Consider the following 25,402-nt stretch of genomic DNA (forward strand, 5'->3'; position numbering starts at 1 on the left):
ATATAACTTTTTTGAAGAAAATGATTGTCTTCACTTTTGTATTATATTCCTGTATTTTATATTTTTGTATTTACAGAATTTTGCATAGTATTTGATATATACATGCTTAATGAATTACTTTTCATTCAAAAGAGCAGATCCATGGCTTCAAAATATCGAACACAAGTAGAAAGAGTGGAGGTAATAAGGTGGAATTACTAATTAGTTGAAGGACAGAAGCAAAACCTCAAATCACCCAGAACTCTTTCACTAGGCACTAACGCTACTCCAAAAGACCTAAGAAATCTTTATGTTGTCAATCAGAGGAATGATATAAGGACTGTGAGGAAATTAATTAAACTGCACTCATATTTTCTGAATGCTACATAATGTCAGAATATTGTCTGACTTTTATTAGCTCTGTTCCTTTTATCTTAATTACTTTCATAACCTTTAATTACTCCAATAAGCCCTTCTAGAATATACTTCTAGTGTTGAGCAACCCTGCATTAAACCAATGACTTCTATTCCTAATGATGACTACTTAGGGACTGCACATTGAATCTGGGTTCCTCTGGTTGCTCATTAGTTTGCAGGATTTTAATTTAAATTGTTCCTTGTTTTATTCATCTTTATTTAGGCCCTTCTGATGATTCACCTGAGCCACGAAATAGATCTGTTCTTATCTATGATAATTTTATGCTTGTAATGCATTCCAATAACCAATGCCTAAGACTAACATTGCCCATCTGTTAACAAACATCTTACTATCTCACGCACTTTTCATAACAAAATAAACTTTCAAACTAACTTAGAATTTGTCGGTTAATTCTGTTTTCTAGGCACAAAGTTTTCTCTTGGACTGAGGTGGTTTTTTATTTGTTTGTTTGTTTTATGAATCAGGACTGTGAAGTATTTCTAACTCTGGGAAGAAAGATCTATGCAAAAGTCATCTCAGTTATTAAAAATGACCTAGATAACACTATTGGGGAATTCAGGAAATGCTGAATTTGAGTCCTTGCTCTGCCACAGACTCTAAATGTGGCACATAATAGGTGTTTAATAAATATTAATTGATTGAAATTACTTCTCTTCTGTGGATCATAATTTCTAAATCTGTAAAAGTATAAAATACTGGAGTGAAAGCCCCTTCTAGTTCAGAGATTCTAAGAGTCTAGTTTTCTTTTTCTTGGAAGCAATAGGAATTAAGTGACTTGCCCAGGATCACAGTTAGTAAGTGTCTGAGACCCATTTTGAACACAGATCCTCCTGACTCCAAGGCTTCTATCCACTATACTACCTACCTACCCTTCATTTTTTAATTTTTCCCCTTTCTGGCTGGTGCTACTTAGTGTCATAGACATAGCAACAGGAAGCCTAAATCAGTAATCTGGATTGAATTATTTCCATAACTGTCCTTTAATATTCAACTGTAACTCATGATTTAAAATGATATCCACATCTGGACAAAGAACTATAGAGTCTGAATACAGATCGAAGTATACTATTTTGATTTCTTTGTTGTTTTTTCTCTCTTGTGGTTTTCCCCTTTTGCTTTTATGCTTCCTTCCCAACATGACTAATGTAAAAATAGGTTTAATATGATTATACATGTATAGTCTAGGTAAAATTGATTATAATCTTGGGGAGAAGGGAGGGTTGGAAGGAGAAAGATAAAAAGGGAAATCAAAATATTATAAAAATAAATGTTGAAAACTAATAAATAAATTTTTAAAAAAGAAAATTCAGCCTTAAACTACAACCTTAGAACATTATATCCAGAAGGTACCTTAGAAATTATATCCAACCCCTTCACATTGTGAAGAAGCTGTGACCCAGATGCCTTGCCCAAGATCATATAACTGGTGGAAATTGAATCTGATTATTTTATTTCTGAAGTCTATTATTGCAACTACATTAACATTTAATTTGTTTTCTGTCAGAGATCCTTGTAAATAGGTTACCAATGGTTGGCCTTAGGCAGTATTTTATCACTCAATCTAATTCTTAATAAAGTTTCACTTTTAATTTGTATTGAAATGATTTATTAAGTGAACAATTAAATTTAATAAAGCATTAAAAATATAACTACTGTGTGCAAAGTACTAAGCTATGTTTTCAGGATAAAAAAAGGCAAAATCAAGAGCCCATTTCTTGTTCAGAAAAAAGCAAATAAAAACTATATACACAGTAAATTCCAAATTATTTCAGGGAATGTTCTGCACACTTTGCACACATAATTCACTTTGGTCCTCATAACAACCCTGAGAAGCTGGGATTCAAATCCAACTTTTCTGGCTTCAAATCTAGTACTCTTTCCCCCATTCTATATCAAGCTTTCTATATGTGATCTAAAAGGGTCAGATGGTATGAACTGAGTTCTGGCTTTATCACTTTTTAGCTACATGATAATTCAACTCTCTGAGCCTCAGTTTCCCATCTGGGAGATAATTTAGATCATCTGTATAAAATTTCTGACATCTCCAATATTCTGTGACCTCTTGCGTTCTAATATTTCCTCAGAAACTTAATATGTCTGTGTTATCATTCATCTTGCCTGAACCTCAATTTCCTAATCAATCACCCATGTTTTTACAAATGGGAAAATTGAGGCTTAGAAGCTATTGTTTTCTTATAACTACATAGCAAGATTGTGGCCCAAATTGAACTAGAATCCATGTTTCCTGACATATTAAGATGGTGCATCTTTCTGCATTACTACTTGGTGCTAGGATCAAGCTTAAAGCTGAAGGAATATAACAGAAAAGTATGAAAGGGTCCTGCTCAGATCTAAAACCATTTCTAAAATTCATTCCTCACCCCCACACCTCTAGCGACTTGCTGGATAAACGGCAGTAAAACTTTGAGTGTGAGGTGAATGAGTTGTTGATTGGTCAGAACAGACGGGGAAGCTGTAGCTTGCTCAAGGGCAAGACCTTGGTGGCTTTCGTGCCTTTAAAAATTGGAGCAATTTGAATCACTACACAATCTCTTGTGGTAAGAAGCTTTGTGCTGAAAATATCATCCTATTAGTTTGGGACAGAGGAACACTGGCTAATGAGTGCCTGGATAAATATGAGGGCTGCTATAGCACGTTTTCTCTCAGAGGAAACAATTCCTAAGTGTGGATCTTTATTTCCATTTGTTCTTTCCCTATGGAAATAAAGATCTATGAACTCAGGTTCATAGAGTTAGATTTTATTCAGCCATGTCTAGGGTATGACTGAAAAATTGCAAAAAACTTTTCATCTAAATTTGCCTTTTGCTTGACATGCCGGATCCCTAGTTTAACATATCCTTGCATTGGCTTGGAATTATTGGTCCTTCCATGATCCTCATATCCTGCTACTTCATTACTTCTGATTGTTCTACCTCAGTCTATGCGAAGAGAATCACAGAATTTGAGATGGGAACGTCCTCCACAGCTATCTAGTCTAACCCATAAATAAATTGTTTGACCACTTCTCAGTCTCCTTTTGGTGGATTTTTAAACCAAATCATGCTTGTTAACTCATGGGTACTCCCCCAAACTTTGTTCTGGATCCCCTTCTCTTCCCCTCTATTCTTCTTCACCGGTGATCTCAGCTCTCATGGATTAAGGGATCATCTCTAGGTTTATCAAATCCCCATGTCTACCCCTAATCTTTCTCTTGACCTTTAAATCTCACATTCTAGCTTCCTTTTAGACATCTAGGGACATATATATCTAATTCAATGTCCAAAACTAAACTCCTTATTTCTTCCCCTAAAATCTTTCCTTCTTCCTATTGTCAATTATTGTTGAATTCACCACTGAGTCAGTGAGCTCAAAAGTGAGGATTTTTTTTTTTTTTTAGCAACTTTTAGCAAAGTTGTGGGATGATCAACTGTGAATGACTTTGCTATTCTCAGCAATACAATAGTCCAAGTTTACTCTGAGAGACTTAGGAAAAATATTATCTACAACCAGAGAAAGAATTAATTGTGTCTGAATATAGACTGAAGCATACTAAAAAAAAAAAAAAAAACACAACAACAACAACAACAAAAAAAGACCAAACAACTTTCTTTTTTTTTCTTGAGGGTTTTTTGGGGGAGGGATTTATGTTTTCTTTTGCAATGTGATTTTTATAAAAGTGTATATGTGTTGTATGTGTGTATGTGTCTTTCTTACCTCCAGAAACAAATACTAAATCTTTTCTTTGGCTTTAAAAATCTTCCTACCATTCTAGTCTCCTTATATATTACTTATAATCCTTGCTGTTCCTTAACAAGATACTCCATCTCCTCACTGAACATTTTCCCTGGCTATCCTCCAGCCTTGATTTCTTTCCTTAGTCCTTTTTCTGAATGTGGATAGCAGTTTTCATCACAAGTCTTTTGGAATTGTCTTGGGTCATTGTCTAATAAGAATATTCTATAACACTCCATTATCTTGTTCCATTGGTAACATTGAAGTCTCTTATTGGTACCCTGTCAATTCTGCCTGACTCTGTATAAGCTTGAGCCCTGAATAGTTTTGGGCCTTTGAGAAGAGGGCATCTGCCACTGCATAGCCCAAACAACATCTATAGATAAATGGGAATCATATATTCTTACTTCTTCCCTTTGAAACTGTTCTCCTCATCTCGCCAGAAGTAACTGCTAATCTTACATAGTACTATCATCTTTTACCTTCATATAGTTATTAATCAAGTGTGAAAGATGCACCATCAACATCTTTATCTATCAAAATTCTTGTTTTCTTCAAGGTCACATTCTGGAGCTACATATGCAGTGAAACCTTTTCTTTATTCTTACAGCCCCCGAACTGCTTGTTTCCTCTCTTTCTTCAAATTATTTTGTATTATGTTTATCTTTTATATCCTCTACCTCCATTCATAGAAGTAAGCTTTTCAAAGTTAGGAAAAATTCCAAAAGATGGAAGGCATTTATATATATGTATGTAATATATATATTTAAATTTTATATTTTCAATGAACAAAAATTTATTGTTTTTATCCCTCCTACTCTTCCCTTCTCCTTCATTCACTCAAACCATGGAAGTAAAGAGATGGGAAATCAGAAAAGAAGATCTTCTGACTCTTTAGACAACTGTGCATTTCTAACAGGAACTTTGAAAAGACTTTTCTACACATATTCTGATTCTCACTGAGTTCATCTCAAGTGAAGGCTATTGATGGATTGTTTAATATTCTCTCTCTGGCATTAACTTACAGTGCAGAACAGATGAGCTTCATAAATCCCATAGCCAATGAACTGTTTCTAAATATGTCCATTCAAATACTAATATAGTTATAAATTGTTCAGTAAGTCACCTGGGTGCATCAGCTCAGTTTCAAGGGTTCTTGTACATTATTAGGAAGGATAAAATTAAGAAGTCAATTATCCTTAGTATATACATAATACAAAGAGTAAAGTGACAAAGGAATTGTCAAGATTGGGTTGAGTGAGAAAGAAGAGGATATCGTGTATTTAAACTCCCATATTAATATGGTATCATAGAACCACAGAATTGGAGGAGCTAAAAGGTATCTTAGGCTATCTAGTATAAACCATACCTGATCCAGAATCTTTCCTTCACCAAATAATCAGTCAGCCTTTACTTGAAGCCTGTAAGTAAGGAAAAGTCCAATCTTCATTCCCCCTCTCCAAATAGCTCTCTACTTCTGCAAAGTTCTGCTTTTATCTGTTCAATTAAGACAAAAAAAAAACCTTATTAAACATTTACTATGTAAAAAATTTTCTTCTCTTGTATTTTTACCCAATGCTTTCTAGTTTTGTCTGTGGAAACAAGAAGGGGGGAAAACACATTCCATATCATAGGCTTGAAGACAATTTCCAAATTCTCTTTATATCTCTTCTCAAGAGTAAGCTTTCCTAGTTCCTTTCACAAGTCTTTAAAAGGCACAATCTTGAGACTATTCATTATCCCAGTGGGATTCATTGAATCCCAGATTCAAAATCCCAGTGCATTGTTTTTCAGCTTATTGATGTCATTTGTTTGCTTGACTGTGCTTTATCTTAATTTTCATGGTCAAATGCATGTAATACAAACAAGGGCATTTAAAAAATAGCATAAAATACAGAACATAAATGTGAAACAAAATTAATAAATTGTAAATTATTTCATATGTTTACGTTAACTTCCCTTATTTATTAACATCAACCTTAAAAATGTGTATGTTGTTTTTAACATAATTGCAGTAACCTTATCTTTTTACCATTCTGTTTATACTAAGAAATTATTATTGTTTATTTTAAGTAATTGTAATCTACATTACAGAAATTTTTTTCATTCTATTTTCTTCTTTCTGAATCATTTCAAATAAATCTTGCCATATTTATGTTGTTCACATTTGTCATTAAGTCATGAGAATATATTACATTCAAATATTATGATTTGTTTAGTAATTTCTTGATCATTAGAAATGTATTTTATTTCCAGTGTTTGTTATTTAAAATGTTACTGACTGTAATATTTTTGTATAGATAGATGCTAGTGGTCAGAGTATGAACATTTTTGTAATTCTTACTGTATAATTGCATATTGCTCTCCAAAAGTTTTGGACTAATTTACAACTCCAACAATAATCAACAATTATCCTATTTTATTTTTTACCATAGTCCTACTAGCATTGATTTTTTTTGTATTTTGATGGGTATAAGGTATAATATTAGTTTTAATTTGTATGCTTCTGATTATAAGAAGTTTTGAATACTTTCATGCACTTATTTATAATTTGTTTCCTTATACTAGAACTTCTTGTTTAAATATCTTTTGATAACTTTAAGAAATTTTTTATCTTATACATATTTTAGCAATGCTTTATAAATTTGAAAGTTATATTTTTCTCAAAAGTGTTTGATACAAATTTATTGTTACTTCTTATTGGGCAAAAGCTTCTAATTTTTACATAGTCAAATTTGTCTAGTAATTCATGTTTTCTAGTTGTTTTTTTTTTTAAGTGGGCATATACATTATGTGAATATTTTTCTTTTTCATACCTTGATATTTTTATCTTTTGTGCTTCAATATGAAATTTATTACTATTTTATCTAATTCTTTCAAGACTATTAGTATTTTGACATGTTAAATCTATAGATTATTTTGGAAAGTCATTGTCAGTCATTATTATATTAACTTGATCTAACACTGAACCCTAAGTAATTTTGTTTTTTTTTATTTTTGGTAAAAATTTCTTTATATTTAACTTTGTATAAGAATCTTATAGATGCCAAAATTATTATTCTCAGATATTTCATACATTTTTTTATTACTCTATCTTAATGTCCATTTCTCTTTTTGGCACTTTCCTTCCCCTATTTGTATTAATAATATTGAATAAATGAAAATTTATTTGATGCAAAGAAAGTCCCTGTAAGTCAAAAAACTTATATGGTAATAGGAAGAGACAACAAATAAAGGGATGCTAGTCAAGGAAGAATATTTTGGTTTCAAAAGTTACAGGGATGATGAATAAAATTATAATGGATTAGATGGACACACCCTTTTCAGTATCAATAACAGGGCTGATTTGATTATGGTTCTAGGACTAGAAAACTGGGGGAGGCAGTCAAGAATGCAGAGAGCATATCTACTGGTTATGAGAATGGTCACAGAGTGAAGTATAATTTTCCCCTAGAATTGGGGGAAAGTTTCTTACAGAAGTTTGGATTTAGGTGAGATTTGAAGCTACCAAAACCAAGAAACAAAGAGGGAGAGAATTCTAGACATGGGAGATAACTAGTAAAAATATACAAAGTTGGGAGGTAGTATGTCCTATTTGAAAAATAGAAAACGGCTAGCTGTCACTGTCATTGAGGACCTAGAAAAGAGTAAGAAGACTGGAATAGGAGAAGGGAACTGGCTTATGAAAGGCTTTAAACCTGAAATAGAACAGTTTGGGTATGTATGTGGTGATAGAGGGCCATGGTTTAGGAAGATCACTTCGAAAATGATCACTTTGATCAATCACTGGTCAATCAGTCTCCCCAGATTGAAGTGGGGAGAAATGTGATACAAAGAAACCAACAATTAAAATAGATTATTAAAATAGTTCAGATAGAAATTGATGAGATCCTGCAATAGAGTGGTATAGAAGAGAGAGTTATAAAAGTAGAATTGACAGGATTAACAAGAGATTGGACATGGGGGGAAAATAGAAGTGAAGATTCAAAGATGACCTAGGTTGTGAGACTGGGTGATAGGGAAGATGGTGCTGCTTTTCATCATAATAAAAGGAAGGTACATTTTTTTTTTTTTCCTGGAAAGTCCATTGAGGACAGTTAGGTGACACAATGGATAGAGCATCAGCCCTGGGTTCAGGTGGATATAAGTTCAAATCTGGCCTCAGACCCTTAATTACTAGCTGAATGACCCTTATTAGCAATGTGATCAAGACAAAAAGGATAATTAACAATATTAAAGACTACGGAGAAGTCAAGAAGGATGAGGATTGAAGAAAGATCATTAGATTTGGTGACTGAGATAACTGGTAACTTTGGAGAAGGCAATTTCAATTGCATGAAGATGACAGAAGCCAAAGTATAGTTAACTTAAGAGAAAAGAAAAGAGTAAAAAGGAATGGAAACTTATCTTAAGGTACTCAGAAGAAATATCAGGATTGGATATATAGATCAGGGAAGCTGAAATGGAGTGACCAGGAGAATAAAAAGAAAGCACTGTTAGGAAAATCTAGAGGAGAGAAAACATCTAGGTGGAAAACAGTGTCACATACTATGAAAAGGTCAAGAAAGAAGAGGAATGAGAAAAGATTGTGAGATCTAGCAATCAAGAGGTCATTTGGTAAAAATTGGAATAGGTAGGTTTAGTTGAATGATAAAACTAGAAACCAGATTCCTAAACATAGAGAAGTGAATGAAAGGAGAGAAAATGAAAGCAATGAGAGGAGACAGCTTTTTCAAGGAATTTGACTATGAAAGACACTAAAAATGAACAAAAATAGCTCAAGGGGACAGTAGGATCAAGTAAAAGTACAAGCAGTTGGGGGAAAGCCAGTAGCCTGGAAGAGGCTAAAGATTAGAGAGGGAGATTGAGAGTGATTGCAGGAGATGAAAGGAATGAGATCAAGCCAAATTACCTTCATTTTATTAGTGTTGGATTAGGGGAGAGAAAAGGGACCAAAGTAATAGGGGTTTGAGATGTAAATTAAGGGAGAAGAAGGTAAGAGTGAAGGTCATTTATTTTCTCAATGTGAGATAAGGTGGCAGTGGTATCTGAAACTTAAATAGAAAAGTTTAGAGAATCAGAGAAGAGTGAAATCATGGCCTGGAAAGTAGTGAGAGCCCAATTGAGTTTAGGTAACAAATTTACAAGATTCCAGATAGATCAGGTGGCTCAGAGGCTAGAATGCCAGACTTGAAGTCAGGTAGATTAATCTGACTTCAGACACTAGTTTTGTGTGATCTTGGATAAGTCATTTAACTCTGTTTGCCTCAGCCTCCTCATCTGGAAAATGAGCTGGAGAAGGAAATGGCAAAATCATTCTACTATCTTTGCCAAGAAAACTCTAAGTGGGGTAATGAAGAGTTGAACATGAGGATAACAAAAAGATAGTTTAGGGCTGGACATGCAGATTGAGAAGTCTGCAATAGGCAGATAATTTGACCCATTCAAACTGTGTAGTAAGAATTGTGAGTTTCTTTCACTTAAAGGTTGGAACGTGAATAAGTCAAAAAAGTTGTATGACTTAGTTCAGGACTTAGATTCAGTGATATCTGACTAGGAGACAGAAGATACTCATAAATATTTACAAAAAGACTGTGAGAGAAGGATTCTGGGAAGATGGAGTAGAATTTCCCCCCAAATAGAACAAATTTGCACCTCAGAGACCATAAACTAGTGAAAAATCAAAAAAAAACTTGGGGCAAAAGAGCGATCCTATAGATATAACCCGCGAAGATCTGACAAGATTAACCTGTCTGAATTGCAACAAACTCCAGGTTAGCTCCTCAGAATTGTCAAGTGGGGACCCCTCAGGCTAGTTGAGTTTGGCTGGATTCTCAGCAGGAACCACGGAGACTTTCTCCTCCAGGACTGTTTGTATAAATATATCTTTTCTTAACTGAAGCTTGCTTAGGTGTGGTGGTGGGAATTAAAAGAAGTTTTTATGTGTATATAAGTATATGTATATATCTACATATGTATACATAAATATCTTTTCTGAACTGTAGTTTACTTGGAGATGGAGGACAGATGAAAGGGGGGAAGAATAAAGTAAATAAGATGTGCAGCAAAGAACAAAAGAACAATTTACAATGAAGTAAAGAAAAGACACGCTCATGAATATGATTTCATATAATATATATATATGTACTTTCATTAATTGGTATTTGTTATTATATATTTTGAATCCTCCCTGATATTCTGCTTGGCACATGACAATATTCTCTTTTGTTTTGTATTGCTTTTCTGTTCTTCTTTTATCTTATTCTGTTTCTTCAAATAAAGTAAATTTGTGGGAAAAATAAAAATAATGATGATGATTAAAAAAAAAAAAAGACCACTATGAGAATACAACAGCATTTGTTGGAGAAGATCAAGATATAGAGAAATTCTATGATGAACTAGATAAGACCTTCTAAATTAAATAAACATTTAAATACTTGTTGATTTCATTACAAAAATGTCCACAGAGGAGCATATAGCAAAAATATGTCACTTTGAATTTTATTTATTTATTTTATTTTAATTTATGAAATAAAACATGCATTTCCATAATCTCCCACCCCTAAGCAAAAACAGTAATTTTAAAATTATTTTTGTATGTGTACAGTTAAATAATCTTGCCAGAGACAAAATTTAATACTAAAATATAAGATAAGATCAATGAGAGAAAATTATATGCAATTATAGCAATTTGGCATTTTTATTTTTAATAGTTTTTTTTTTCCAATACATGTCAAGACAGTTTTTAGCATTCATTTTTTACAAGGTTTGAGTTTGAAATTTTTCTTCCTCTCTCACCTTCCCACTTACTAAAATGATAGACAATTTGGTATAGGTTATATATGTGCTATGATTTAAATCATATGTCCATACTAGTCATGGTTGTGAAAGAAAAAACAGATCAAAAGAAAAAAAAACACAGAGAAAAGGATGTACATGTGCAAACATGTTTGTGGCAGCCCTTTTTATAGTGGCAAAGAACTAGAAACTGAGTGGATGCCCATGAGTTTGGAGAATGGCTGAATAGATTATGGTATATGAATGTAATGGAATATTATTGTTCTATAAGAAACGATCAGCAGGATGATTTCAGAAAGGTCTGGAGAGACTTATATGAACTGATGCTAACTGAAGTAAGTAGAAACAGGAGAACATTGTACATGGCAATAAGATTATGCAATGATCAATTCTGATGAATGAGGCTCTTTTAAACAGTGAAATGATTCAGACCAGTTCCAATGGTCTTGTGATGGAGAGGACCATTTGCACTTGGAGAGAAGACTGAGGATCCCTATATATGAGGATCACAACATAGTATTGTCACTTTTTTGTGGTTGTTTGCTTGCATTTTGTTTTCTTTCTAATTTTTTCCCTTTTTGAGCTAATTTTTCTTGTGCAGCATGATAAATGTGGAAATATCTATCTATAGAATAATTGCATGTTTAACACATATTGAATTACTTGCCAGTTAGGAGGGGGTAGGGGGAAAGGAGGGAGAAAAAAATTTGGAACACAAGGTTTTGCAAGAGTGAATGTTGAAAATTATGCATATGTTTTGAAAATAAAAAGCTTTAAAATAAACAAATGACAACACAAAAAAATAAAAAAGAATAAAATGCTTTGATCTGCATTCAGAGTCCATTAGTTGTTTATCTGGATTGGATAGCACTTTCCTTCATGTGTTGCTGAGCATATTTGAGTCATTCATAGTTAAGTATCACACTATGTTGCTGATATCATGTATGCTGGTTCTGGTTATTTCCCTTTGCATCAATTCACACACATCTAAAATCTGCTTTTCATCCTTTCTTATTGCACAATAGTATTCCATTACATTCATATACTATAGTCATTCCCTAATTGATAAGCATCCCCTCAGTTTCCAGTATTTTGCCACCATGAAAAAGACTACTATAACTGTTTTGCAAATGCAAGTCCTTTCCCACGTTTTTTATGAACCCTTCAGGACACAGATCTAGGAGTGGTATTTATGAATCAAAAGATAGTTTTGTAACACTTTGAGCACAATTCCAAATTGCTCTCCAGAATGACTGGATCAGTTTACAACTCTACAAACAATGCATTAATGTCCCAATTTCCCCACAAGTATTTTATATTGCTTGTAATTATTTTAAGTGGAATTTTTCTTTCTATCTGCTGGTTACCCTGGCTATGTTGAAGCATGTGTACAAATCACACAGTTATTAAGTAGCTTAAACAGGATTTGAACCTAAGGACTCTGACTTCAGAGACAGTACTCTCTACTGTATATCTTTGTCTTTAAAGTCCAAATAGAGATGAGGAAATAAAGACCTAGAGAATAACTTGTTCAAAGTTACACAGTTAGCAGAAGCACTAAGCCTAGTATTCACTGGTTTTAAAAGAGTATCTTTTACTCAAATACTTCTGCAAAGAAATTGCTGGTTTTTCTTCTTTAAGTGAAACACAAACTTTTTGTTAAGGAAAAAAAAACCCAATGTAGTTTTTATCCACTGAGTGTGACAATCAGCCAATCCAAGAAGAGTCTTGAAGTGGTAGCACAATACTTGGAAACATTCATTTGCTATCAAAAATTGCAAAATATTCATTACAAACATTAAGGGTTGTTTTGGGTTTTTTTTGATAGTTCTAATTTTTGAGTCTCCTAGAAGTATATTTCAGAAACAATCATATTCATTTAAATTAAATTCTCCGTCAAGTTGACCAAACAGGAAATAATTCATCTGGGCTAGGAACACAGAGAGATTTTATGAGTAATCTATCAAAAATATGTAGAGATTTATACTATCATTCAACCTCAGCCTTAGCCTCTTTATAATAAAAAATTGAGACAGATGACCTTTCATAGCCCTCCTTCACTTAAATCCAATTCACCTGCATGTCATGGCATCACATTCCAGATGCTATAGTTCTCTTCAAGAACAAAGGACAAACAACAGCAAAATAAAAATTGTAATGGGCCAGAACTTGAAACAAGGTAATAAGTGGAATGGAGGAAACAATGGTTAAATCTAGTTTAGCACTGACTTAATCCTATAACAAATAATGGTTTCCTAGTGATGTAACAATTGGAATGTACTCAGTGTGGGGTATATAAGCAAGAAGCTCTCAGGGCCTGAAAGGACAAAAGCACTAGAAGCTCTCGGAGGCTGAACAGATTCATTCCATCATCCACCTTTGTGGTGGCTGGAGGCTGAAGCACAAACCTTGGAATTAGGAGAGATTCAGGAAGCCAGAGGCAGAAGCAGAGAAGACAAAGGACTTGAGCAGGAGCTCAAGCTCTCGGGACCAAGGAGAGAGATAGGTCTTAGAGACCTATCTCTAAGGAAGCTAACCGGGCCCCAGGAAAGGAGACAAGACTTTGAAGAAGAGAATAAAAGATTTAGACTTTAACCCCTGGCTATTCTTGAGGTGATTACTCTGAACTGAAATGAAGGCTGCTCTCAGAGACCCCAAGAAAACCCAACAAGGGAATGTTACATTTTGGTGAGAACACTACAAAAAATGAAGATGATAGTATCAGAGTTACTGCATTTATTGAGCATTGGATGTTCTAGTTAAAATCATACTTAAATATTGAGATTGGTCCTTTTTAGAATTAAGGAACACATTTTTTACCAAATTTTTTTTTTTACCAAAGCAGACAGCATTGGATGGTATGTATAATCATGGAATAAAAGATTTTTTTGTCTTTACAAGTTTTATACTTTAGTCAGGAAAATGAAAATCCTATTCCCTTATAGATAGAGAAACCGAAGGAACTTAGAGTTACTTATATGGTTAACAAATAATGAAGTCTGAGACTAATATCACTACTTTTTCCACAAAGATTCTGGCAAGAAGGCAATTTCTCATCATTTATCATTATTGGTGAATGTTTTACAAGGTACTTGTAAGAGAAGGAAATGTTGGTTATAACTATCATCATCAACAATTTTGTGAAATTGGAGTCCAGGGGCCATTTGAGAGCTGCAGGCCTCATTGTGACATTAAGATATTCTTCGAAATTAGATGGAAGCATTTTCCTCCTAAGTACTTACCTGATGTGACTACAATCAGAAACAGAGACTGCAAATTAGATGCTCTTACAGATGAGAAACTAAGAAGCAGAGAGGAAGATTGGCTTACCTTCACATATACACTAGGATCCTAATGCTATCACTTAACAGCTGTACAACATTGAGGAAGGTTACTTCCTTTCTATGGAGCTTATCCACTTCACCTGTGAAATGAAATGGTTATAACAGATAATTTCTGAAGTCTTGTTTAGTTCTATGACCAAATTAGATAATTTCTGTAAACTGCTTAGCACAATGTTTGGCACACAGTAGGTGCTTAATAAATGCTTATTCCCTTCCCCTTTCTAATGTGGCATGATTTTATGACCAGAGTTTAATAGAGAGATACAGTCAGTAAATCAATAAACATTTATTAAATATTTGCTAAATGCCAGGCACTGTGCTGAGTACTAGGAATGCTTTCAAGAAGTTCACAGTCTAATGTGGGAGACTACACATAAATATGTACAAACTAACTACATAAAAGATGAAATAAAAAATAATCAACAGAAGAAAAATGAGAATTATGGGAATCAACAGAAGAAAGATTTAGAAAATGGGATTTTATCCAGAACTTGAAGGAAGTCTTAAGAGCTAGAAAACAGATAAGGAGGGAGAGTATTCCATTTATGAGGGAGAGCCAGAGAAAATTCTCAGTTAGGAGATGGAGTTTCTTGTTTGAGGAAGAAAGCATCACTATGGATAGAGCAAGAGTCAGGAAGACCTGAGTTCAAATCCAGCCACAGACAATTACTAGCCATGTGATCCTGGACAAGTCACTTATTCCTGTTTGCCTCAGTTTCCTCATCTGTAAAATGAGCTGGAGAAAAAAAATGGCCAAGTATTCTAGTATCTTTGCCAAGAAAACTCCAAATGGGGTCCCAAGGATTTGCAACTGATTCAACAACAACAATAAGGAAGCGAGGGTCATTATTTAGCAGGATATTTGCAGGGTGTAAGGCAAGATGAAGACTGGAAAAGCAAGAAAAGATAATGAAGGGTTTTGAATCTCAAACAGAGGATTTTACATTTGATCCTAGAAGTGAAAGAGAGACATGAGAGTTTATTGAGCAGGGAGGTGACGTGATCAGAACTGGGGTTTAGTAAAATCACTTAAACAGTTGAGTGGAAGATGGATTGAATTAAGAAGATGAACTGGATCATGTAGAGCATAGGGGCAAGAAGATCAGCCTGTAGTTGCAGGAGTCCAGGAACAAGGGGATTGAGGTCCTGCCCCAGAGTGCCTATAGTGTCAGAAGAGAAAAGAGACATATGTGAGAGATATTATGAAAGTAAAGCCACAGACCTTGGCAATAGATTGGGAAAGAATGAAGAGTGAACAATTACATCTAGGCTTCAAACATGAATGTCTGAGAGGTTGGTGCTGCCCTCGAAAGTAATAGGGAAACTGGGAATAGAGTAAAGGTTTGGGGGAGAGATAATGAGTTCAGTTCTGAATATGTTGAGTATAGGAAGTCTACTGGACATCCAGTTTGAGAGATCCAGTAGGTGGTCGGAGATGAGACAATGGAGATCAGTAGAGAAGTTAGAGCAACATAAGTAGACTGTTCATCCTGGAGATTAAGTTCCATGAAAGCCATATACAAATTAAATGAACCTTCAATAGGGACAAAAACTTCCTAAGAGAAGTGGCTATCACAAATATATTAATAAACTCTTCTATATACAAAGTGAGGCTACATTATAGTGTAGCAGAAAGACCACAGGGCTTAGAGTCAGGGAATATAGAGTTGGATCTCTATTCTTTTAGTTACTGTCTTTGTCATCTTGGACCAGTTCTAACACCCTTGTGATGGTTATAGATGTAGAATTAGAAGGGATCTTAGATGTCATCTAGGAAAATTCTCTTATTTTACAGAAAACTGAGACTTAGAGAATTTATGTGACTTCCTGCAAGTCACACAGTAAGTGGTATAGCTAGGATTCAGTTCAATTCAAAAACATTTATTAAATGTTTACTAAATGCCAAGTACTGTGCTAAGTGCTAAAGATACAAAAAGAAACAAAAGACAGTCTCTGTCTTCAAGGAGCTTACCATATGCAAATATATCCAAAGCAAGCTATGTATTGGATAACATGTTCATTTTTTTTTCAGTCATATCTGGCTCTTTGTGACCCCATTTGGGGTTTCCTTGGCAAAGATACTGGAATGATTTGTCATTTCCTTCTGCAGCTCATTTTACAGATGAAGAAACTGAGGCAAACAGCTAAGTGATTTGCCCAGAGTCACACAACTAATAAGCCAAATTTGAACTCAGGAAAATTAATGAGTGGAGGTGATATGATCAGACTTGCATTGTAGGAAAACCATTCTGGTGGCTGAAGCGGGGATGGATCAGATCGGGAAAGAGAGGTCTAAGGCAGCCAGACCCAGCAGGCGATTATCACAGTGATCCAGGGGTGAAGTGATGAGGGATTGTACTTCCACATACTTCCCACTGCACCACCACTGTATTACCTCATGACTCTCAGGCTGGATGACTTCTGGGGACCACTGGGCCACTGACTAATGATCTTTGGTTGCAACTGCTCCTTTTGTTTTTCTAGGGTCAATGTGAAAAAGAAGCTGCAATAATCTGCTGCCTCTGGAAACCCTGCCTAACGACCTAGATAAATGTTCATTTGTTTGACTTGTTCTATCAAGAACTACCAACCCTGTTTTCTGGGATTAAAAAACAAAACCATCTGTTTGCAATTAGCAAATTTGAAACATTTATGAACAAAGTTGTTTTAACTTTCTAATTTCCTCTGTTTCTCAGAAACTCAGAAGCTGATTTCCCAGGTGGCTGATAGTGCCGCTGACTCCCATAGTTAATTCTAGTGTCATAGAATTAGTAAAGACTTGAAAGTTCATTGAATCCAATCCACTTATTTTACAAACAAGTTAAGTGAGGCTGGGAAAGGTTGGCCTTAGCAAAGTTCACAAAGCTATCTTAAGGCAAGGCATAGATTGATTTTAGCAACTGAGTTTGGATGGTTATAATTGAACCAAGAAGAAGAGGTCAGACAGGAAAGGAAGGTATTGTCGTAAAGAAATCTCATTTTCACTCCTGAGTCACAGAATCAAGTTCCCACAGAGTGGTAGTATGCTTGTTAGCAGCTTAGTACCAGTCTAGTCCTCTCTGCAATCCCTTTCTTGGTATAATAACCACCACAGTGACCTAACTACCTACATGGGGATTTCTTGCCAAGATACCTGTTTGAACCCTTAGGAGACAAAGTTTCAAAGTTGACAAGTGAGCTTCCTGATACAGGTTGCATGAAATGACCATGATGGCTTTAATCACATGACATTTCAAACAAATTTTAAAGGGAAAAACAAAGAAGAGAAGCAAGACAGTAGTTATTTTTAAATTTTGAGAGGGAGAGTTGCTTAGAAATCTAGACAACGAGGGCCTGGAAAGATTTAAATGAACTGATGCTGAGTGAAATGAGCCGGGCCAGGAGATCATTGTATACAGCAACAACAATACTATATGATGATCAATTCTGATGGACCTGGCCATCCTCAGCAATGAGATGAACCAAATTGGTTCCAATCATGCAGTAATGAATAGAACCAGCTACACCCAGCAAAAGAACTCTAGGAGATGACTATGAACCACTACATAGAATTCCCAATCCCTCTATTTTTGTCTGCCTGCATTTTTGATTTCCTTTACAGGTTAGTTGTACACTATTTCAAAGTCTGATTCTTTTTGTGCAGCAAAATAACTGTTTGGACATGTATACATATATTGTATTTAACATATACTTTAACATATTTAACATGTATTGATCAACCTGCCATCTGGGGCAGGGGGAAGGAGGGGAAATTTTGGAACAAAAGGTTTTGCAATCGTCAATGCTGAAAAATTACCCATGCATATATCTTGTAAATAAAAAACTATAATAATAAAAAAAAGAAATCTAGACAATCGACTTAGAAATTCAGAAACCACAAATCATAATTTTTGTTTTTATGCAGCACATTTTTGAGTGTTGGCCATGTGTCCAATCATTGTGATAGGGTTACTGATGACATGAAAGGAGTAGAAGACATTTTTCCTGCTTTTGAGAAGATTGTAAGCTAAGGGGGAAGGCAAGAAACAATCAACAAAGGAAATCCACTAGGGAATTAAAAAAGAGAACAAATAATTTTTAGATCATGTGATAACAAAGATGGGGATGACTGAATACTATAGATGTAAATATGAAGCTCCAATGACTATTCTACATGATTTAGAAGTGTAACACAGCTTTGCTGTGTGTGCCCAAAAGTTGGAGAAACTCATGTGGAAAATGCCAGAGATCTACTTCTGAGAGAACATACTCTGCCTCATCAATGTGAACAGCTTTCTCTTCCTGTGTCTCTGTGTCTATGTCTGTCTATCTGTCTTTCTGTCTGTCTGTCTGTCTGTCTCTCTCTCTCTCTCTCTCTCTCTCTCTCTCTGTGTCTGTGTCTGTCTCTCAATGTGTCTCTGTCTCTTTCTCTTTGTGTGTCTCTGGGTCTCTCCCTTCTCTGTGTTTCTCTGTCTCTACCTGTCTCTCTTGCTCACTCTTTTTTTCTGTTCATCTCAAGTAGAGGCAAAGATCTTATGAAACTTAGGCCCTATGCACTGAGCTGGGAATAAGGGGAAGCAGCTAAGTAGCTGGTGGTACAATGGTTGGAACATTGGGCTCCACTCAGGAAGACCTGAATTCAAATTAAGCTTCAAACACTTACTAGCTGCATGCCTCTGGGAAAGTCATTTAAATTCTGTTTGCCTCCATTTTTTCAATTATAAAATGGGGAATAGTAACAGCACCTATTTTGAAGAATTGCTATGAGGCTCAAATGAGATAATATTTGTAAAAAATAAAGTATTTAGCACATTGTCTAGCAAATAATAACCACTATATAAATGACTTTTCCCTCTTTAGGACTTGGAATTTTGATCTGTTTTGTTTATCCTTTTTGGTTCTAAGCATTGGTACCCATGGAAGAAAATTCCTGCTAAGAAGTTGAATAGTTAGGATTCCTGTGATATTCATTGGAATCTCTTACTCTATCCTTTTGTTAACATTCACAGTCCACAGATGATCAAAGTGAGTAGGTATTGGATCCTAACTTTACAATATCCTGCTAGAATTTTGAAAACATTTGAATTAACAATGCTGACATTTCAGTGAGTGTTGAAGGGCCCAGACAAACTAGAATCATGTTACCTGTTTTTCTATTGACAGTGTAACTTCCTTGGGAAATTTTAAGCTCACTTTGGTATATTCTAGATACAGATAGTCTTTATTTCTCCAACCACCACATCTAAGTCTTGTCATAGGCTTAAAGGTATTTCACTCAAATATCTGTCTTAAAAAAGATTGGAAGATGATGATAAATTGAGGTCCACTGTCCAAGACACCATTGCAGTCTGCATGCTCGGTTATTTCTCTCACCTCTGCATAAAGTCATAGAAGTCCAGATAAAACAGAACTATAAGGAATTTATGATCAACCTGATGATCTTTGGAGGGTACAAGATGACCTTCTGTCCTGATCCTGCCCTGGTTTCCCAAAGCTGGATCAGAAGATTGTAACTTCATGACTAACACTATCTTCTCTTTGCTAGCACATCCAACATAAGTACACCTTCTAACCCAGTAGTTCTCAAAGGATGGTCAAGAAAATCCTGGGGTCTCTGGGACCCTTTTAGAGGGTTTACAAATTCAAAATTACTTTTTAATTCTAATATGGTAAATATCTATAGATATAACTCACACAAAAACTTTTTTGTCGATACTCAATTTTTAATAATATAATACTGAGAACAAAAATTTGAGAACCACTGTTTTTATCCACAATTATAACAAAAAATGGAACTTTTATTCTAGAGATCACTTGAAGGAGATGTTCTTATGGGCTAATGTTCATTCCCTTGGGAAAAGAAGAAAAAAAATGGGAACTATTCCATTTTTCACATGATTATCTCTGATCTTGGATCTGCAGCTCAGCTCTGGTGGTAGGTACTTAAGTAGACAACAGTGGAGACCTGGACTATGCTGAAGTTGAGCTCTGTGAATTATATTGACCCTTGAAACTCAGCTTCATCTTGGCCATTTTTGGCAGATTTCTTCATCTGCACAGATCTGATGATATCAGCTACATGAGAGTCTGTAGGTAAAAAGTTCTGAAAAAGTTTCTACTGTGTAATTTTTCCTGCATCCTTAGTGTCCAGAGAACCAACCTGTATGAATACATGTTGTTCAACTGGAAAGAGGAACTCAATCAATCAAAACTAAATGTTAATTGAATCTATACATGTCCTTGAATCAATCAAAGGAATTGCTTAAAAAAAAAAAAGAGTTGTATAAAAAGGAGAACTCTTTGAGAAGCAGCTAGAGTTTCTAAGGAGGAGGAGAGGAAGGAATAGCTCTTACAAAGCTGAGTCAGAAAGAACCAGCAGCCAGAAGAACCAGCAATTTAAGCTCTGGGCAATTGAACAGTTGCCAAGAAGGGAGATACTGAAAAGAGTTTTATTAGCTCAGTTGACATTTTGGAATAGAATGCTTGAGCTGATATCACCAGTTATACTGACCTACTCAAAAACTGAGAAAGATTCTAAGAAAAGATCTGCTCTTTCTCCAGCTTCTCTTCTCAATGCTTATGATTCATAATTCATAGATACAATAATGTCATCTGCTGCTTCATTACTTAAAGTTTTTGGCTACCTGATTGGGCTAACTGGAGATAGTAGCAAAAGTAAATTAAGTCAGAGAATCAAAGTGCTACCTAAATTTTAGAATTTTCCTATCTGGGATTGGAGAAATAATTTTACTACTAAAATTCCAAAAACTTTTTTAATGTACAGAAATCTATTTTCTCTCCTTTCTGCCTCTACCCCCACTCTATTGGTGGAAAGGGTTGAAGAAAAACAAATATGTACAATTATACAAAACAAGTCCTTCACTGAACATATCAAAATATACATATATGATAAATATATATTTCATTCTGTACTACCAATCCATTATCTTTCTGTCAAGAGCTGGATAGCATCTATCCCTTAAAATTATATTTGGTCAATACCATTGATTCTAGTGCTCACAGCTTTCAAAATTGTCTATTTTTACACTATGGTAATTATATGAATTGTTCTATTGTTTCTGTTCATTTCATTCTTCATTAATTTATGTAAGTATTCAAATTTATTTGTTTTCATGTTATTGATGTTATAGTATAAAATATTCTGGCTCTCACTTCATTCTGTATAAGTTCATTAAGTTTTTTCATGTCTCTGAAATGATGTATTTCCTTATTTCAGCCATTGTACAATAATGATATCCCCTTAGTTTTAAGGGTTCTTCAGCACTACAAAAAAGCTATAGATTTTTTTGTACATGTTGGAATTTTTCTTTTTCTTTTTCTTTGATTTTTTTGGAATATAAGGCTGCCAGTAGAATATCTGTGTTAAATGGCATACACTGTATAGTAACTTTTCTCTATAATTTCAAATTGTTTCCCAGAATATATGTCCAGCCTCACTAACATTTTGTCTAGTTTGGGAGTCATTTTTGCAAATTTGATGAGAGTGAGATGGAACCTCAAAATTGCTCTAACTTGCATTTCTCACATTGGAATTGTTATCCTCTTGGAGAATTTGTTCATATGACTATAAATAAAGTTTCTCCTCTAAAAAACTGATCTTTCATAATCCTTAGACCATTTATCAATTGGGAAATAGTTCATATTCATATAAACTTGAATCAGTTCCTAATATATCTAGGAAATGAGAAACCTTTATCAAAATAGCTGGCTATAAAAAATTTTCCTCTAATTAATTATTTCCCTTTTAATTTTAGTTTTATTGAATTGGAACAAAATTTTTAAAAATTTTATGTAATCAAAATTATCCATTATATGAATGATTTTGTGATCCCCTCTATCTCCTCTTTGTGAATTTTTCTTATAGTTATAGGTCTGATAAGGTTCTCTCCCTCTCCCCATGTTTGTCTAACATGCTTATGATGTGATCTTTTGTATCTGAGTCATATAATCTTTTGGAGCTTATGGAGCTTATCTTGATATATGGTATAAGGAGTTGATCTAAATCTAAATTTCCCCATAATGTTACACAATTTTCCCAGAAGTGTTTAGATAAATAGCTGGAGTCATTTTGTTTATTGAACACTTGAATACTAAGTTCATTTGCTTCTGTTTGTTGCAATTTTAATCTGTTCCACTGATTAATCTCTATTTTCTAACACTACCAAAACATCTCTTTTGCAGTTATTTTATTGGTATGATACAGTACCAATTCCAAAAGTCATAATGAAATTTTAAGCTACTAAAGATTTAAATTTTAAAACATAGAAATATCGTTAGTTGTTGTGCATTTGTTTTATATCTTAAAATTTTGTTGAAGTAATTAATTGTTTCAGTTATTTTTTAGTTAATTCTGCTAAAAGCAATAATTTTGATCCTTCTTTATCCATGGTTGTTCCTCAGTTTCTTTTTCTTATCATTACTATAGCCAGCAATTCAAATATTCTCCAATAGAAATGGCAACAATGGGCATCTTATTTCAGCCCTAATCTTATTAGAAAGAATTTTAGTTTATCCCCATTACATAAAATACTGGCTCATGGCTTTAGGTATAAATTATTTCTAATTTTAAGGAAAGGTCCACTTTTTCCATATTTCCTGCTTTTTTTAAAAAACAGAAATAAATTTCTCATTTTGTCAAAAGCTTTTTCTACATTTATTGAAATAAGCGTGATTTTTGTTATTGACATGATTAATCAAATTTATATTTTTCTAGTGTTAAACAAGCCCGACATTCTTAGTATAAATCAAACTTATTCATAGTTTGTTATCTTTGTGACATTTTGTTTTATCCTCTGTTACCATTTTAACTAAAATCTTTGCATCAATATTAATTAGGAATATTGGTCTATAGTTTTCTTTTTTTTCTTTTTTTGCCTGTTTTATGTATCAAGAACACATCTGTGTCATAGGTTTTATAGGAACCTCATTTGCTATTTTTGCAAATAGTTTAAGTAATTAGAATTGTTCTTTAAATATTAGAACAAATTTACTTGTGACTTTGGTTTTGGAAGTTTCTTTCCTTTCTGGGAATTGATTTATGGCTTCTCCATTTTCTACCTTGAGAATATGTTGTTTAAATTTTCTATTCTCTCTCTCTCTCTCTCTCTCTCTCTCTCTCTCTCTCTCTCTCTCTCTCTCTCTCTCTCTCTCTCTCTCTCTCTGTATGTATATATATTCAAGCAAGAAAAAAATCCTTCTGTCCATCACTTAGGAAATGACTGAACAAGCTATGGTATGTGAATATAATGAAATATTATTGTGTGATAAAAATGATGAACACCTGTTCAGAAAAACCTGGAAAAACTTATATGAACTGATACAAAGTGAAAACTTTGTAGAATCAGAAGAATATTGTACACAGTAACAGTAACATTGTATGATCATCAACTGTGAATTATTTAGCTCTTCTTAGCAATACAACACCCTAAAACAATTACAAAGGACTCATGATGAAAAATGTTATCCATATCCAGAGAAAAAAACTGGTGGAGTCTGAATGCAGATGGAAGCATACTATTTTCACTTTATTTTTTCATGTGTTTTTTTTTTCTTTTTCGGTTAATCACAACTGTGACTAATATGAAAATATGTCTCATATGATTGTGCCTATACAGCCTACCAAATTGCTTGCCATTTTAGGAAGATGGGAGGGAGGGAAGGAGAAAAATTTCAAACTCAAAATTTTTGTTAAAAAAAAAGAATGTTTAATAGTGAAATGAACAGAACCAGGAGAACACTGTATGTAATAACAGCAATATTGTTCAATTAATGACTTAGTTATTTTCAGCAATACAATGATCCAAAACAATCTCAAAAGACTAATGATGAAGCATATTGTCCACCTCCAGACAAAAAGCTGATTTTGATTGAATATGCACTGAAGCAAGCTATTCTTCACTTTCTTTTTTTCTTTTCTTTTTTTTTTTTTTGGAGTTTTCTCTGTAAAATGATGTATAATATGAAATATGGAATGTGTAATATGGAAATGATTTACATAATTGCACAGGTATGACCTAAAAAAAAATACTTAATTATTTTTGCATTTAATTGGAAAGGGACTGTATTTTTAAAAAATCTCTCATTGGTTGTATCCTCTTCTGCCCCTCCCCCCAAAAAAATTCAATCCGTACTCTGTGTCTATTATCTCTTTCAGGAAAGAAACAAATATGTTTCATTATGACTTTTCTGAAATTGTAACTGGCCATTGTATTGATCAGTTCCTAAGTTTTTCAAAGTTATTGCTCTTTACAATATTGTTATTATTGAATGCTTCTTAATCCATTTTCAGTAATCTTTTATTTAATATAATTTTATTACATTATAGGTTGCCAAAAAAATATGGAAAAAATATGCCTTAGTCTGGAGGAAGACCTGAAGGCAAATCTATCCTCACATACTTAAAACTGTGTGACCCAAGCCAAGTCACTTAATCTTTATTTGCCTCTATTTTCTTATCTGTAAAATGGGAGTAATAATATTGTTATTTTTCAATCATGTCTGACTCCTTGTGACCCTATTTGGAGTTTTCTTGACAGCTAGAGTGGTTTGCCATTCTCATTTTACACATGAGGAAGTGAGGCAAACAGCATTAAATGACTTGACCAGGATAACACAGCAAATATCTGAGGCTGGATTTGATTTTAGGAAGATGAGTCTTCCTAAATCTAGATCTGGCATTCTGTGCACTATGGCTTTACCTAGCTGCCTAGGGAATAATAACACTTGCTTTCTATGGTTGTTGTAAGGATCATATGCCTGGCACATATTAAGTACTATATAAATGTTAGCTATTATTATTTCTGCATTTGTTTATGAGGTTTTTATCTCCTAATACAAGATTAATTTTTGTAAAAGTTTTACAAACAGCTGAGGATGAAGTTTGTCTCTGTCCTATTTCTTAACACTCTATGAATTAGTTTTTAAAAATGGACAACTGAGAAATATGCATACTCCATTCTATTCTCATTCCATAATCACCAGCTACTTCTCATATCTAACTTTTCTAAGATTCTATTCAATTCCTTATTTTTTTTTCTTTTTTGAGGGGAGGAGAGGCTAGATTTATCTAGGGCTGAAAAATATACTTTGAGGTTCCCTGCTTATTGTTTTA

The sequence above is a fragment of the Antechinus flavipes genome, chromosome 5 (genome assembly GCF_016432865.1).
Source record: "Antechinus flavipes isolate AdamAnt ecotype Samford, QLD, Australia chromosome 5, AdamAnt_v2, whole genome shotgun sequence".
NCBI classification, from domain to species: Eukaryota; Metazoa; Chordata; class Mammalia; order Dasyuromorphia; family Dasyuridae; genus Antechinus; species Antechinus flavipes.